Genomic DNA, 16204 nt, shown 5'->3' on the forward strand with positions numbered 1-16204 from the left:
ACGCATTATTAACCCTGACCATTACACTGCACACCGACCACTACACACTGACCACTACACTGCACACTGACCACTACACTGACCACTATACTGCACACTGACCACTATACTGCACACTGACCACTACACTGACCACTACACTACAGGGCACAGCAGGGTACAGGGCACATCAGGGTACAGGGCACAGCACATCAGGGTTCAGGGCACAGCACATCAGGGTACATAGCCCAGCACATCAGAGCACAGCACAACAGGCACAATCAGGGTACAGGGCACAGCACGGCACATCAGGACAAGGCACATGGAACATCAGGGAACAGCACATTAGGACAGGGCACATGGCACATCAGGGTACAGGGCACAGGACACAGCACAGCAGGGTACAGAGCCCAGCACATCAGGGAACATGGGACACATTAGGGTACATGGGGCACATCAGGGTACAATCGGGGCACATGCGGCACATCAGGGTACACGGGGCACATCAGAGCACATGGGGCACAATCAGGGCACAGGGTACATGGGGCACATTAAGACACATCAGGGTACATGGGGCACATTAAGGCACATTCAGGGTACATGGGGGCACATTCAAGGTACATGGGGGCACATTCAGGGTACATGGGGAACATGAGGGCACAATCAGGGTACATGGGGCACATGAGGGCACAATCAGGGTACATGGGGCACAGGTCAGCGTTTACTTGTAGTTGTTTTCTTCACATGCAGAGTAGCGCAGGAAGCGTGTGTCATAAGTTCACTTCTCTGTCTCACGCTGCGGCTGCTCCCCGCCCCCCGGCGGCCCCCCCTCTCTTCTCGTCCATCCCAGGTGATATCACAGGCAAATGGGGATGGACGAGAAGAGAGGGGGAGGCCGCCGGGGGGCGGGGAGTAGCCGCAGCATGAAACAGAGAAGTGAACTCATGACAGAGACGCTTCGTGCGCTACTCTGCATGTGAAGAAAATCTACTCCCCCACTTTCGCGGCACCCCCCGCCCTGCCTGCGGGCCATTTATAACCGGTCCGCGGGCCGGTACTTTGAGACCCCTGATTTAAAGTGATTGTAAACGATTACCTTGTAAAACAACCTATTAATTTTAAAATAAAAATTAAATGCAAAACATTTCTGATTATAGATATATATATAAAAAAAAAAATTATAAATACCTTTTTTCCCTTTTTTATAAGTGATCACATTTCCTCTGTTCTCAGCTGCATAAGAGCTGGGGGAGGAAAAGCAGCAGCACACTGAGCTACCCAGTGAATGGCTGTGCAGCAGGGGGCATGTTAGGACAAGTCTGGCCATTGGATGAGAGCATACTGAGTTCTCAGCATAGCTGTAGAACTGACCACGGTGTGTTCTTCTGCTTAGCGTGGTTAGTTTTTAATAGAAAAGCAGAGGGACTGACAGGAACACCAGGGATTTCACACAAAGAAAGTAATACAAAGACAACAGGATATGTTTTCATACAAGTACATGGTACAGCAGGCACATATCAGGAATATCAAGTATTGGGGTAACAAACGCTTTAATGAAACAGATCGTTCCCATCTATGCTCTGGGGTTGCATTATAATGGTTGTGTGATGCAGTGCATTGCATTAGTGGGTTGGGGCGCTGTTCAAAATGTGCTGTCGAACATTTTCAATTTTGTGTAGGTAAATGCATGTTTTACATTGCATTACCACAAGCACCCATGTGAACATGGTTCAAACACAGTAAGCTCAAGGTAGGGCTGGGAAAAAAAATCAATTTGATTTAAAAATCGAGTTTGTAGGTCAAAAAAATCGATTCGTTTGATTCTTTTTCTCCAGGACCGGCGCTGACACCGTGCCGGTCCTGGGAGCAGGAATTGTTAGGCGAGGCCGTGGCTTCGGCCTAGTCCGCAAGGCTGGACGCCGTGGACTAGGCCGAAGCCGCAGCCTTGCCTAAAAACTTCTGCCCACAGCTCCCCAGGACCGGCACTGACACCGCGCCGTTCCGGAGCAGCTGCGGGCTGGAGTTTTAGCGAGGCCCCGGCTTCGACCTAGTCCGCAAGGCCGGATGCCGCGGACTAGGCTGAAGCCGTAGCCTTGCCTAAAAACTCCTGCCCGCAGCTCCTCAGGACCCGCGCTGACACCGCGCTGTTCCTGAGGAGCTGCGGGCATGAGTTTTTAGGCGAGGACGTGGCTTCTGCCTAGTCCGCAAGGCCGGACACCGCGGACTAGGCCAAAGCCGTCCTCCCCCCGGTCACCGAGTCTGTCTCCTGTCCCTGCTGCCAATGTACACAGTGAGCGGGGAGAGCTGTGCTTATCCCATCTCAACTGTGACAGGAGTTCTAGCACAGTGCTAGGACTCCTGTTTTAGAGGTGACAGGGTCAATAAAGAGAACATGTCACCTCCAATTGCTATCACACAGGGAATTGTTTTCTCCTGTATGATAGCAAAAAAGTTAAGTGAAAAAAAATTGATAAAAATAATAAGAAATAATAATTAAATTAATAAAATAAAAAAGTAATTAAAAAGTAAAGAATAAGAAAAATAATAAGAAAATTATACAAAAAAAAAAAAAAGTAAGCGACAAGCTACAAAAAAAAAGTGATAAAAAAGTAAAAAAATATTGAGCTAACCGTGCCGCCCCTGCTATCCGGTTGCTATTCTCCGTTGATTTGGGGGGGGTAGTTTGGTTGGCGGGGAGGGGTTGCATTGCGGAACCTGGCCTTGGGGCGGCAGGGAGAGCAAATCCGGCCCTGACTGTGTCAGAAAAAATTGGGTGTTTGCAGCCCTGTCAAATGAATAAACTGTCTTAACACAACACATGTTAACATGCGACTTTGTATCAACACATCTCAAAGCAGTGCTAAGGTGTGACTGGGTCTTTAAAGAGGAGCTATGAACAAAACCTAAAATGACATACTGTATATAATGCACTCTGTCACTAGTATTAACACAGCAGTTTTTGGTTAATAAAAGTGGACCTTTCCCCCCTTTTTTTATAAAATGTACATCAGCATGCATCTCAGCCACCCTAACTTACCTGAGCCCCATCTCCATCCAGCCATGTACAAGAGAGTATCGGCTCTCCCTCCTGATTGGCTGAAACACACCATTGGCTCCCGCTGCTGTCAATCAAAGTCAGTGAGCCAATGAGCCAATGAGGATAGAGAGAGGGGATGGGGCCAAACAAGCACAAAGCAGCTTGGGGGCTTGGGTACCCCCATAGCAAACTGCTTGCTGTGGGGGCACTTAACAGGAGGGAGGGGCCAGGAGCGCCAGCGAGGGACCAAGAAGAGGAGGATCTGGGCTGCTCCGTGCAAAACTATAACACAGAGCAGGTAAGTATAACATGTTTGTTATTTGTAAACAAAATAAAAAACAAGACTTTAATATCACTTTAATGCATTCTATATAATAAGGTAAAAAACATTCTGTGCTGCAGAATCTGACTCCCAACCCCCGTACTTACTTGAGCCCGATCTCGATCCAGCATTGTGCACAAGAGCAGCGGCTCTCCCGTTTCTTTCCCTCCTCACTTACCAGATTGCTAGTAGCAGGATCCATTGGCTCCTGATGCTGTCAATCAAATCCAGCGATGAGGGGGTGGGCGGGACCCAGCTGAATGCAGACAGGACAGCTCGGGAGCAAGCCTGCACGAGTGCCCCCCAATTAAAAACGTATTTATATTGGGGGAACTTGCGGCAGGGGAACCCAAAAGAGGAGGATTGGGGCTGCAAAACCATTACACAGAACGGGTAAGTATGACATGTTTATTATTTTCATAAAAAAACCACTTGCCGACAACCTAACGTATATTTATGTCAGCAGAATGTCTCGGGCAGGCACAGCAACGTACCTGTACGTTGCTTTGAAACTGCCGCCTAGTGGGCACACGCGTGCCTGCCGTGAGCTCCATGACCGTGCCCACGGACTCAATGTCTGCCGTGTCCCGTGATCGTGTCACAGAGTGGCAAATCGGGGAGATGTCTATGTAAACAATGTTTTCCTTTCTGCCTAGTGACAGGATAGTGATCCCTGTCTTCAGGAGCAGTGTTCAATATAGTGTCACTTGTAGCCCAGCCCCCACACAGTTAGAATCACTCCCTAGGACACACTTAACCCCTTCATCGCCCCCCAGTGGTTAACCACTTCCCTGCCAGTGTCATTTACACAGTAATCAGTGCATTTTTATAGCTCTGATCGCTGTATAAATGACAATGGTCCCAAAATAGTGTCAAAAGTGTCCGATGTGCCCGCCGCAATATGGCAGTCGCAATAAAAATCGCTGATCGGCCCATTACTAGTAAATAGCAGTCGTGTGACTTCTATCAGTGTCCAGCCAAGCACTGGTTAAAGCTTGTAGGAGGAGATTTCATTCTCCTCTGACTGTCTTATAAAGGTTGCTGGACCCCTGACCCTCTGCCTGGACAGTGATGATTGGCCCTGTGCCCCATTCTAAGAAAAAAAACTCTTTAGCAATACACACCAAACTGAGCATGTGCAGGCTCAGTCTCCAAGGCTCTGGGCTATCAGGAGATTGACTTGGGGACTGTTGAAGAAGAGGAGGTTCAGAGAAGACAGGATCTTTATACACAATGCAGAGGATTAACCCCTTAGGTCCCACAGTGAGTAAAACCAGCATGCTTTACTGCATATACAGACTGATTTTACTGTTGTGGGTTTAGTGACACTTTGTTGCTGGTGACAGACTACATCGCATATGTCGTTGTTACTAAATAAAACTGTCAAAAACCTGGGCAGAATAAAATACGCATATGATAAAAAAAAAAACACTTGAACAGATGTTACCTGTACTGAAAACTTTACGACCAAATTATCAGTAGATCCAGATATTTACAAGTAAAATTACACTTTTTGAGAAAATTTCATGCAGAGCTCCTTCCCCTTCTTAAAAGTTGGGATGGTCAGGTGGACAAACGGGATGGCCCGGTCGCACATGCATGTTAAGCAGCAGCTACCTACCTGTTTTTCTATCTAACATACCTGTTAGCTTTTCCAAGAATGGCTAAAATGCTGTTTCCCTTTAACCACTTAAGCCCTGGACCTTTAAGCAGCTAAATGCCCAGGCCAGGTTTTGCGATTCGGCACTGCGTCGCTTTAACAGACAATTGCGCGCTCGTGCGACGTGGCTCCCAAACAAAATTGGCGTCCTTTTTTTCCCACAAATAGAGCTTTCTTTTGGTGGTATTTGATAGGGTTGTCCCGATACCGATACCAGTATCGGTATCGGGACCGATACCGAGTATTTGCGGGAGTACTCGTACTCGCGCAAATACCCCCGATACCTAAATAGAATACTTCCCCCCCGCCGCTGCCGCCGCATCGAAAGCCGCCGCATCGCACCGCCGCATCGAAAGCCGCTGCATGGGTTAAACGCCGTGCGGGAACATCACAGCTTTCATTTGAATAGCTGTAGTGTTCCCGCGCGCATAGACACTCCCCCTTGCCCGGGATTGGATGGGTGATCTATCCAATCCCGAGCAAGGGGGAGTGTCTATACGCGCGGGCAAAACAGCTATTCAAATGAATGCTGTCATTTTCTCCATGCGGCGGCGGCGGCAAAGGTATGGGGGACATTGCTGCTAGAGGGACATTGCTGCCAGAGGGACATTGCTGCCAGAGGGACATGGCTAGAGGGACATGGCTGCATATGTGAGGGACATGGCTAGAGGGACATTGCTAGAGGGACATGGCTGCATATGTGAGGGACATGGCTAGAGGGACATGGCTGCATATGTGAGGGACATGGCTAGAGGGACATGGCTGCATATGTGAGGGACATGGCTAGAGGGACATAGCTGCATATGTGAGGGACATGGCTAGAGGGACATGCCTGTACCGGGGGGGGGGGGTCCCATATGCCTGTACGTGCCATTCTGTGGACGTAAATGTACATGCGGCGGGCGTTAACCGGTTAAGCTTCCATAATTTTTTCATGTCACGGCCATGATTTAACCTCTTCAGCCCCGGAAGCTAAAAGCCGCTCGGTTGTTATCCCGGAGGAGCGTGAGGGGACACCCCCCCGCCGCCTCCGCTGCTCTTACCGGGCCTCCCGTCCAACCAGGAGACCCGATCAACAATGCGCCACCTCTGGCGCCTAGCCACACACTGTAAAAAAGCCGTAAATGGCTTTGATCCAGTCTCCTTAATGTAAACACAGAAGTGACGTCACAACGTCACTTCCGGTTTACTCGGCTGCCAATGGCGCCGGATTTAAAAAAATATACAGTATTCAGAATCGTAGTTTTCGGCAATCTGAATACTTTGAAGTGCAAAGGAGGGATTTGGAAACTTTTAGACTCTCGATCCCTCCATAAAGAGTACCTGTCACCACCTATTACTGCCACAAAGGATGTTTACATTCCTTGTGACGGCGATAAAAGTGATCAAATATTTAAAAAAAAACACAATTTAATGTTATAAAAATAAATAAGAAAAAAATAAATAAATTGAAGGCGCCCCCGTCCCTGCGAGCTCGCGCAGCAAAGAAAACGCATATGGAAGTCACGCCCGCATATGTAAACGGTGTTCAAATCAGACATGTGAGGTATCGCTGCGATCGTCTGAGTGAGAGCAATAATTCTAACACTAGACCTCCTCTGTAACTTTATTGCCGCATACACACCATCACTTTATGTGATGAAAAAAAACGACACTTTCTGTGAAGTAAAAAATGACGTTTTTGAAACTTCAATTTTCAAAGACGAAGTTGCTGTAGCACCATCGTTTTTCTCACAATGTTCTAGCAAAGCGAGGTTACGTTCCACCACGTTTTACCATTGAAGCTTGCTTCATAAGTAGCTTCTGGGCATGCGTGGATGAAAAAACGTCTTAGAAAACGACGTTTTTTGCTACACACGGTCAATTTCTGTGAAGTAAAAAGTGCACTTTTGAAAAACGACACATAAAATTGAAGCATGCTTCAATTTTTTTTGGTCGTTTTTTACAAGACATAAAACGACGTTTTCCCCCACACACAGTCAATTAAAGTGACGTTTTTAAAAACGTCATTTTTTTTCATCACATAAAGTGATGGTGTGTACGCGGCATAACCTGCTAACCGTAAAGAAAATTATTGCCTATGGAGATTTTTAGGTGTCGCCATTCCACGAGTGCGTGCAATTATAAAGCGTGAAATGTTTGGTATCTATTTACTCGGTGTGACATCATCTTTCACATTATACAAAAAAATTGGGCTAACTTTACTGTTTCTTTTTTTTTAATTAATGAAAGTGTCTTTTTCCCAAAAAGTTGCGTTTAAAATACTGCTGCACAAACACTGTGTGACATAAAATATTGCAACAATTGCCATTTTATTCTCTAGATTTTCTGCTAAAAAAATATATATAATGTTTGGGGGTTCTAAGTAATTTTCTAGCAAAAAATACAGATTTTAAACACCAAATGTAAGAAATAGGCTTAGTCATGAAAGGGTTATACAGCGATCAGTGCTATAAAAATTCACTGATTATTGTATAAATGTCACTGTCAGGGAAGGGGTTAACACTAGGGGGCAATCAAGGGGTTAACTGTGTTCCCTAGGTGTGTTCTAACTGTGGGGGTGGGGGGCACTGACTAGGGGAGTTGAGAGATCGGTGTTCATACTTAGTACGAACACACAATCTGTCTCCTCTCCTCTGAGAGAACCGGGATCTATTAGCTAGATTCAGATAGCCAGGCATATCTTTGAGGCGGCGTAGCGTATCGCATATACGCTACGCCGCCGTAAGACAGAGATGCAAGTGCTGTATTCACAAAGCACTTGCCTCCTAAGTTACGGCGGCGTAGCGTAAATGGGCCAGCCTACGCGCGCCTAATTCAAATGTGGAAGAGGGGGGCGTGTTTTATGTAAATGATTCGTGACCTGACGTGATTGACGTTTTTTACGAACGGCGCATGCGCCGTCCGTGGCCAGTGTGCATTGCTCCAAAGTACGCCGCAAGGACGTATTGGTTTCAACGTGAACGTAAATTACGTCCAGCCCCATTCACGGACGACTTACGCAAACAAGTAAAAATGTTCAAATTTCGACGCGGGAACGACGCCCATACTTAACATTGGCTAGGCCAGCTATTTGTTCGACTAACTTTACGCCGAAAAAAGCCTTATGTAAACGACGAAAAAAAAAGGCGCCGGGCGCACGTACGTTTCTGAATCGGCGTATCTAGTCATTTGCATATTCTACGCCAAACTCAACGGAAGCGCCACCTAGCGGCCAGCGTAAATATGCACCCTAAGATACGACGGCGTAGGAGACTTACGCCGCTCGTATCTTAGCCTAATTTAAGCGTATCTGGTTTCCAGAATACGCTTAAATTTGCGACGGCGTAGATTCAGAGTTACGACGGCGTATCTACTGATACGCCGGCGTAACTCTTTGTGAATCTAGCTATATGTGTTTACACACACAGATCCCGATTCACGCTCTGTCACGAGCGAGCGCGCCCGCCGGGCACTCGCATCGGCTCCAGGCACACACCATGAGTGCGTGCGAGACTCCGGGGGTGCGCGCCTCCTACAGCGTACAGTTACAGCGGCTCGCCCAGGGGAGCCATTCTGCCGCGGCCGTAAAACTGCGGCGGCCCGGTCGGGAACCGGTTAAACTGTTGGCAAATTTGATAGCTATTTTTGTTACAATTCGCGTATTGCGTATATCATGGTGTAAGAATCCAGATTTCAAATATGTTTTGTAACTTCTCTGGGGTGTCAGAGATACGGTGGAATCACATGACGGGAGTGCGATGTGTCAGGACTAGTGACAGTGAGTGAGGACTGTTAATGTACAGATGGTGCTAGGGAACTGACAAGTACAGCTCTTAAGAGGAATTAGCACTTTTCATCATGGTATGATAATTAAAGACAAAAGGAAAAAAAAAGTGACACATAACAGATATTTAGGTGAAAGATGAATGGCATCTCGACTTCTTTTTCCTGTGACTTCCTTAGTTAGTGGAAAGATTATCTTAAGCAAAATGTGTCACAAGCCTTGGGCAATTCAAACTGAACATACAATGGCCCAGATTCAGTAAGAATTGCGCATAAATTACGGAGGCACAGGGCAACGATTTTGCCCTGCGCCCCTTTGCAAATTTTGCGCCGCTGCCCTCGATTCACGGAGCAGTAGCTCCGTAAATTGCGAGGGCGCGCCGGCAAAATTGCCCGGCGTAAGCGCGCGCAATTTAAATGATCCCGCAGGGGGCGGGAATCATTTAAATTAGGCGCGTTCCAGCGCCGATCGTAAAGTGCATGCGCCGTCGGGAAACTTTCCCGACGTGCATTGCGGCAAATGAGGTCGCAAGGACGTCATTTGCTTCAAAGTGAACGTGAATGGCGTCCAGCGCCATTCACGAATCACTTACGCAAACGACGTGAAATTCAAATTTCACGACGCGGGAACGGCGGGTATACTTTAGCATTGGCTGCCCCTACTATTAGAAGGGGCAGCCTTACGCTAAAGACGCCGTACGGAAACTCCGTAACTTGCGTACGCAGGACTCGCGCAACATTGTGAATCTGTGTTAGTATGCAATTTGCATACTATACACTGAGCACAATGGGAGCGCCCCCTAGCGGTCATCGCAAAAATGCAGCCTAAAATCTGCGTGGCATAAGAGCCTTATGCCACGCAGATTTTAGGCTGCAGTCGGCGTTACGATGTTCCTGAATCAGGAGCATAACTATGGTTACGCAGGCGCAATTGTTCTCTGAATCCGGGCCAATGAAAATGCAGAAAACGCCTTCAGTAAACCCACCAATGCAAAGTGATTGGTAGATAAAGACAGCTGAAGGTATATGCAGATCTCGGGGTAGATCCACGTACAACGGCGCATTATTGCGCCGGGTGTAGCGTATCTAAGATACACTGCGCCGCTGTAACTTACTTTTTTTTGTTTCGAATCCTCAACGAATTTGCGCCATAAGTTACGGCGGCGTAGTGTATCTTTTGCGGTGTTAGGGCGCGGGATTCAAATGGAAGTGATGGGGGCGTGTTTTATGTAAATACGTTGTGACCCGACGTAAACAAGGTTTTTTTTAAACTGCGCATGCACCGTCCGTGGGGGTATCCCAGTGCGCATGCTCGAAATTAACCCGGAACAAGCCAATGCTTACGACGGTCACGTCATTCTACGCAAATTCCTATTCGCGAACGACTTACGCAAACAACGTAAAAAAAAAATTATTGTACGCGGGAACGACGGCCATACTTAACATTGAGTACGCCTCAGAACAGCAGCTTTAACTATACGCCGGAAAAAGCCGAACGCAAACGACATAAAAAAATGCGCCGGGCCGACGTACGTTCGTGGATCGCCGTAACTAGCTAATTTGCATACTCAACGCGGATTTCGACGGGAACGCCACCTAGCGGCCGCCGAAAAATTGCAGCTTAGATCCGACGGCGTACTAAGACGTACGCCTGTCGGATCGATCCCAGATGCCGTCGTATCTTGTTTTGTGGATACAAAACAAAGATACGACGCGGGAAATTTAAAATTACGCCGGCGTATTGTAATCCTTTTGTGGATCTGCCCCCTCATGTTCATTTACAAAAGTCTGGCCATGCCCTCTCCACCCCACAAACATTCTTATTAATCTTCATTGAGATGGGTAGCCGAGAGTCAGAGGCGGCTCTAGGCTTCGTGATGCCTTAGGCAAAACTTAGACATGAGGTCCCACTCACGCCCATAATGGGAAAAAAAAATCAAGCAAGAAAAATGGCCGCAGAAAATGCACGGATCTAGCACACAGGTGATCGGCACCACTTCCAGGGCACCCTCCTCACCCATCAGACATATTCAGCCAATGCAAGAGGGGGAGGTGAGAAAGAGAGAGGGGTAATAGAGAGATCCGGATGACGCCAACATTAGCATTGATCACAGGCAAATTAGGCAACCGCGAGGCCCCTGTGAGTGCGAGGCCTTAGGCGACCTCCTAATTTGCCTAATTAGAAAGCTGCCTCTGCCGAGAGTTGTGAGGGTGTGATGTCAACCTTTCTTATTTAAAGGAGTTGTAAAGGAAAATGTTTTTTCACCTTAATGCATTCTATGCATCAAGGTGAAAAAACATCTGATGCTGCGCCCCCCCCCCCCCGAGCCCCCGTTATACTTACCTGACCCCTCGAAAGTCCCACGCGGTCCCGATATCCTCTTCGATATCCTCTGCCTGGCCGCTGATTGGCTAAAGCGGATGGATAAGGAGCAGCGCAGCCATCGGCTGGCGCTGCTGTCAATCACATCCAGTGACGAGGCACGCCGAGGGGCGGGGCCGAGTGATACAGTGAGCGGCTATGGCCGCTCGCTGTATCACGGGGGCGTGCCCGCAATTAGTGACCACCGTGCGAGCTCTCGCATGACTGTGGTGACTAATTGTGGGGAGGACCAGAGACAGCCGCCGAGGGACCCCAGAAGACGAGGATCGGGGCCACTCTGTGCAAAACGAACTGTACAGTGGAGGTAAGTATAACATGTTTGTTATTTAAAAAAAAAAAAAATTTCCTTTAGTGACCCTTTAATGAGAAATTGATGGCCATAGTGGAGGAGAATATGATTCTTTTGAGAATCTGGCCCATACAGTATACACATACCTCCCAACTTTCTAAGATGGGAATGAGGGACACCTATCAGCAAAAGTATGCAGGCATAGGACCCACCCCTTGCCACGCCCCCTTAAAGGTGCATTGCACAAAAAATAAGATTGGTTAAACCCACAAGTGCCTTTTTACCACTACTATTCCTTTATATTGGCTTTTGGAATTTACAAATGCAGCAATTTAGAAATCGGATGAAAGGTTTAGCACTGGGAAACACTTTTTGATAGACAAAGAGCCAGATTCTCAAAAGAGATACACCGTCGTATCTCTGTTTCTGAGCCCGGGTATCTATGCGAGTGATTCTTAGAATCATTTACGCATAGATACGGCGTAGATCCGACAGGTGTAAGTCACTTACACCGTCAGATCTTAGATGTAATTCTATGCTGGCCGCTAGGTGGCGTTTACGTTGATTTCTCATTTGACTATGCAAATGAGCCTGATACGCCGATTCCCGAACGTTTTTGCGCCACCCTGCCCTGCTATATGAGGGGTAAGTTTACGAAGGTCCGTCGTATGCCATGTTAAGTATGGCGCCGGGACAGCGTCGTCTTTTTCCGTCGTTTACGTAGTTTTACTAAGTCGTTCGCGAATAGGGCTTGACGTAAATGACGCTCACGTCGGCTTCATTGACGTTTTCCGTCGTGAGCTGGAGCATGCGTACTGGGCTATTTTTACGGCCGGCACATGCGCAGTTCGATCGGCGCAGGGGCGCGCTTAATTTAAATACAAGCCACCCCCTTTGAATTACGCGGCCTTACGCCGGACCATTTACACTACGCCGCCGCAAATTACGGAGCAAGTCCTTTGAGAATACGGCACTTGCTCCAGTAAATTGCGGCGGCGTGGTGTAAATGGCTTACGCTACGCCGCCGCGGATTCTACGAGAATCTGGCCCATAGTATACACACACAGGGGCAGATCCACAAAGATCTGCCCCGGCGCATCGTATCTGAGATACGCTACGCCGCCGTACCTTACCTGGCTTTGGTTCGAATCCATAAAGATTTCACGCCGTAAGTTACGGCGGCGCAGTGTATCTCAAGCGGCGTAATGGCACGGAATTTAAATTGGGCGGGTAGGGGGTGTGTTTCATTTAAATGAAGCGCGTCCCCGCGCCAAACGAACTGCGCATGCACCATCCCTAAATTTCCCGCCGTGCATTGCGCGAAATGACGTCGCAAGGACGTCATTGTTTAGACTTGGACGTAAATTACGACCATCCCGCGATTCACGGACGACTTACGCAAACAAAACAAAAATTCAAATGAAACGCGGGAACAACGGCCATACTTAACATGGCAAGTCTAACTATACGCCGCAAAACAGCAGCTTTAACTATACGCCAGAAAAAGCTGACTAGAGACGAGGTAAAAGAATGCGACGGCCGCTCGTACGTTCGTGGATCGTCGGAAATAGCTAATTTGTAATACTCGACGTGGAAAATGACGGGAACTCCACCCAGCGGACGCCGAAGAATTGCATCTACGATCCGAAGGCGTACGCCTGTCGGATCTAACCCAGATGCCGTCGTATCTTGGTTTGAGGATTCAAAACAACGATACGACGCGGGAAATTTGAAAGTACGCCGGTGTATCAGTAGATACGCTGGCGTACTCTGTCTGTGGATCTGCCCCACAGTATACACACACACACACACACACGCACATACAGTATACATACACAGACACATTGTATACACACACACACATACAGTATACATACACAGTATACACAGACAGACACACAATATACATACACACTATACACACACACACACATACATTATACATACACAGTATAGACACACACACACGGACACACAGTATACATACACACAGAATACACATACACACACTAAAAAGGTACTGGAGAGGCGGGGCAGCTATAATCTTGGGATTTTCTTAAAAAAACACAGATTTTTACATACTGTCCCTGGTTTCACTGAGGCTGGCAACCCTGATGGGGTCCCCTAGTGGCATGGGCCCTCGGGCAGTGCCCGAATGGTCAGTCTGCCCCTGGAAGAGCACACTGATGAGCTCATATCTTTGTCACTCTGCTCTCTCCTCCTATCAGAATGCCCATTGCACTACACAATAAATAATTGGCTGAATATTTGTGCGACTTTTATATCCACCTGGAGATCAGAGGGTGTCCTCCACTGACCTTCTAGGGGTGACAGTGTCTGTTTTTAGTTGGCCTAGTCTCACCTGAGAACTGGGGCTAGATTCACATACAATGGCGGATCTTTATGCCGGCGTAGTGCATCTTTTTTCCGCTGTACCGGACCAGCGCGGAGAGGCCTGTACATGATTCACAAAAAAAATTCTCACCCAGATGCACCAGCGGGGCGTATTTTAGATGGCGTAAGGCGGCGTAACTGTAAGTGGGCGTCACCCTATGCTAATGAAGCTCCGACGGTGGCGCAGGGAGATACGTCTGGCACAACTTTTACCGCACATGCTCAGTGACATCGACGGGCTGACTGCCCCCATCTGCACATGCTCAGAACTGCGCCCCGGCGTGACCCCTAAGATACGCCGGCCCACTGCCTCCGCCCAGTCCATAAATACACCCAGACATGCGCCCTACAAGTGCAAAAGTACCCAAGCATTTTTGGTTTCTGCTAGGTCTTTTGCACTTGTTTTTTGGGGGAATTATGGCTGCTGGAGATCCTCTCCCGTGCCCTCCTACGTGCCCGTCGACGCAGTAGTGCTATGACCACGGCTGCCCCTGGCATGTTGGCACACAGATGTGTTGTCCAGCAAGTGTGGTTGCTCAGGTCGTCTGTAACAGTGCTGCTGCAGCTGTTCTCCAGCTGACCTGTGCAAGTCTGGTGCAAAGTTACCCCTGCTTTATGAGGGGTAACTTTGCGCCGGAATTTCCAGTTACACGCACCGGGAGTAGCCTGCGCCGGCCAAACGTACTTTTCTGAATCGGCGTATCTCCCTCATTTGCATATTTAAAACCAAAAAAACATGGCCGCGCCAGATCCGTCCAGCGTAAATATGCGCCAACGCCGCTCCGGCGTAGAAAAGTTACGCCGGTAGGAAGAAGTCTATTTTGAGGCGTATCTGGTTCTGTGGGTACGGCGCAGAGATACGACGGTGCACATTTAGACTTACGCCGCGCATCTCGAGATACGCCGGCGTAAGTGCTACATGAATCTGGCCCCTGGAGTTTAAATCTGGTTTACTTATTACATTTGTATCACTTTGCAAATCTTTTGTCTTTTTTAAAAGTTCCCCCAGATATGTGTTTCAGATGTGTAATTAGTCGCTTGGCTAGAGATGCCCTTAATACCAAGAAACATTTTTGTTCTTGTAGAAAAGCTTTGTTTCCACAAAAGAATTAGAATGAAAGAGGTCCGGCAAGGTAACGTTCAATTTAGAACAATCTCCTGAAGGCTAGCTGGCAGAACAATGGGATGCCAGGACATGGCGACAAAGTGGTTAAGCGTAACCCCGCGCTCTGATTTCCCCAGATGACAAATTTTCTGACGGAGCCTAGCGGAGATTTTCATTACACAGAGTACACAGATGGAAGGCAGAGGATTGTACAGGTGACAATGGGGCCGTACACCTTATTTTTCTTACCATTGCTCATTCACATGGCCAAGGGGCACCTGGGAATCCTCCCGGCATGACCCTTCACTTCCAGTAATAATGATTCTCGCCTCGTCCTCGGGACCAAACGCAGAATCATCTATTATCTCACGAAGTTTGGCTTTTATTAAAAGAAAAAGAAATTGTAATTCCAAGCTGCCAAATAAATCCACTGAAAAGAAATTTCGTTTAAACTGGGCAATTATTTCCTGCCTACCGTGCCCCATGATTGGTCCATATCTGTAATGGACTGGCCAACTGACCAATGAGGTCCTGAAGGGAGCAGTGGCAAGAATTCCAGGTATGGATATTTTTTAAATACTCTGGGGCAGATCCACAGAGATCTGCACCCGCGCAGCGTATCGGAGATACGCTACGCCGCTGTAACTTACCCGGCTTTAGTTCGAATCCTTAAAGATTTTGCGCCGTAAGTTACGGCGGCGTAGTCTATCTCTGGCGGCGTAACGCTGCGTAATTCAAATCGGCGATTAGGGGGCGTGTTTCACTTAAATGAAGCGTGTCCCCGCACCGAATGAACTGCGCATGCGCCGTCCCTAAATTTCCCGCCGTGCATTGCGCTAAATGACGTCACAAGGACGTCATTTTTTTTAACATAGACGTGAATTACATCCATCCCGATTCACGGACGACTTACGCAAACCAAAAAAAACATTTCAAATTAAACGTGGGAACGACGGCCATACTTAACATAGCAGGTTTAACTATACGCGACAAAATACCAGCTTTAACTATACGCCGAAAAAAGCCGACTAGAGACGACGTAAAAAAAAAATCCAACGGCCACGCGTACGTTCGTGGAAATAGCTAATTTGCATACTCGACGCGGAAAACAACGCGGACGCCGAAGAATTGCATCTTAGATCCGAAGGCGTACGAAGACGTAAGCCTGTCGGATCTAACCCAGAAGCCGTCGTATCTTGTTTTGAGGATTCAAACTAAAGATACGACGCGAAATTTGAAAGTACGCCGGCATATCAGTAGATACGCCGGC

This window comes from Rana temporaria, chromosome 12 (assembly GCF_905171775.1).
Source record: "Rana temporaria chromosome 12, aRanTem1.1, whole genome shotgun sequence".
Lineage (NCBI taxonomy): Eukaryota > Metazoa > Chordata > Amphibia > Anura > Ranidae > Rana > Rana temporaria.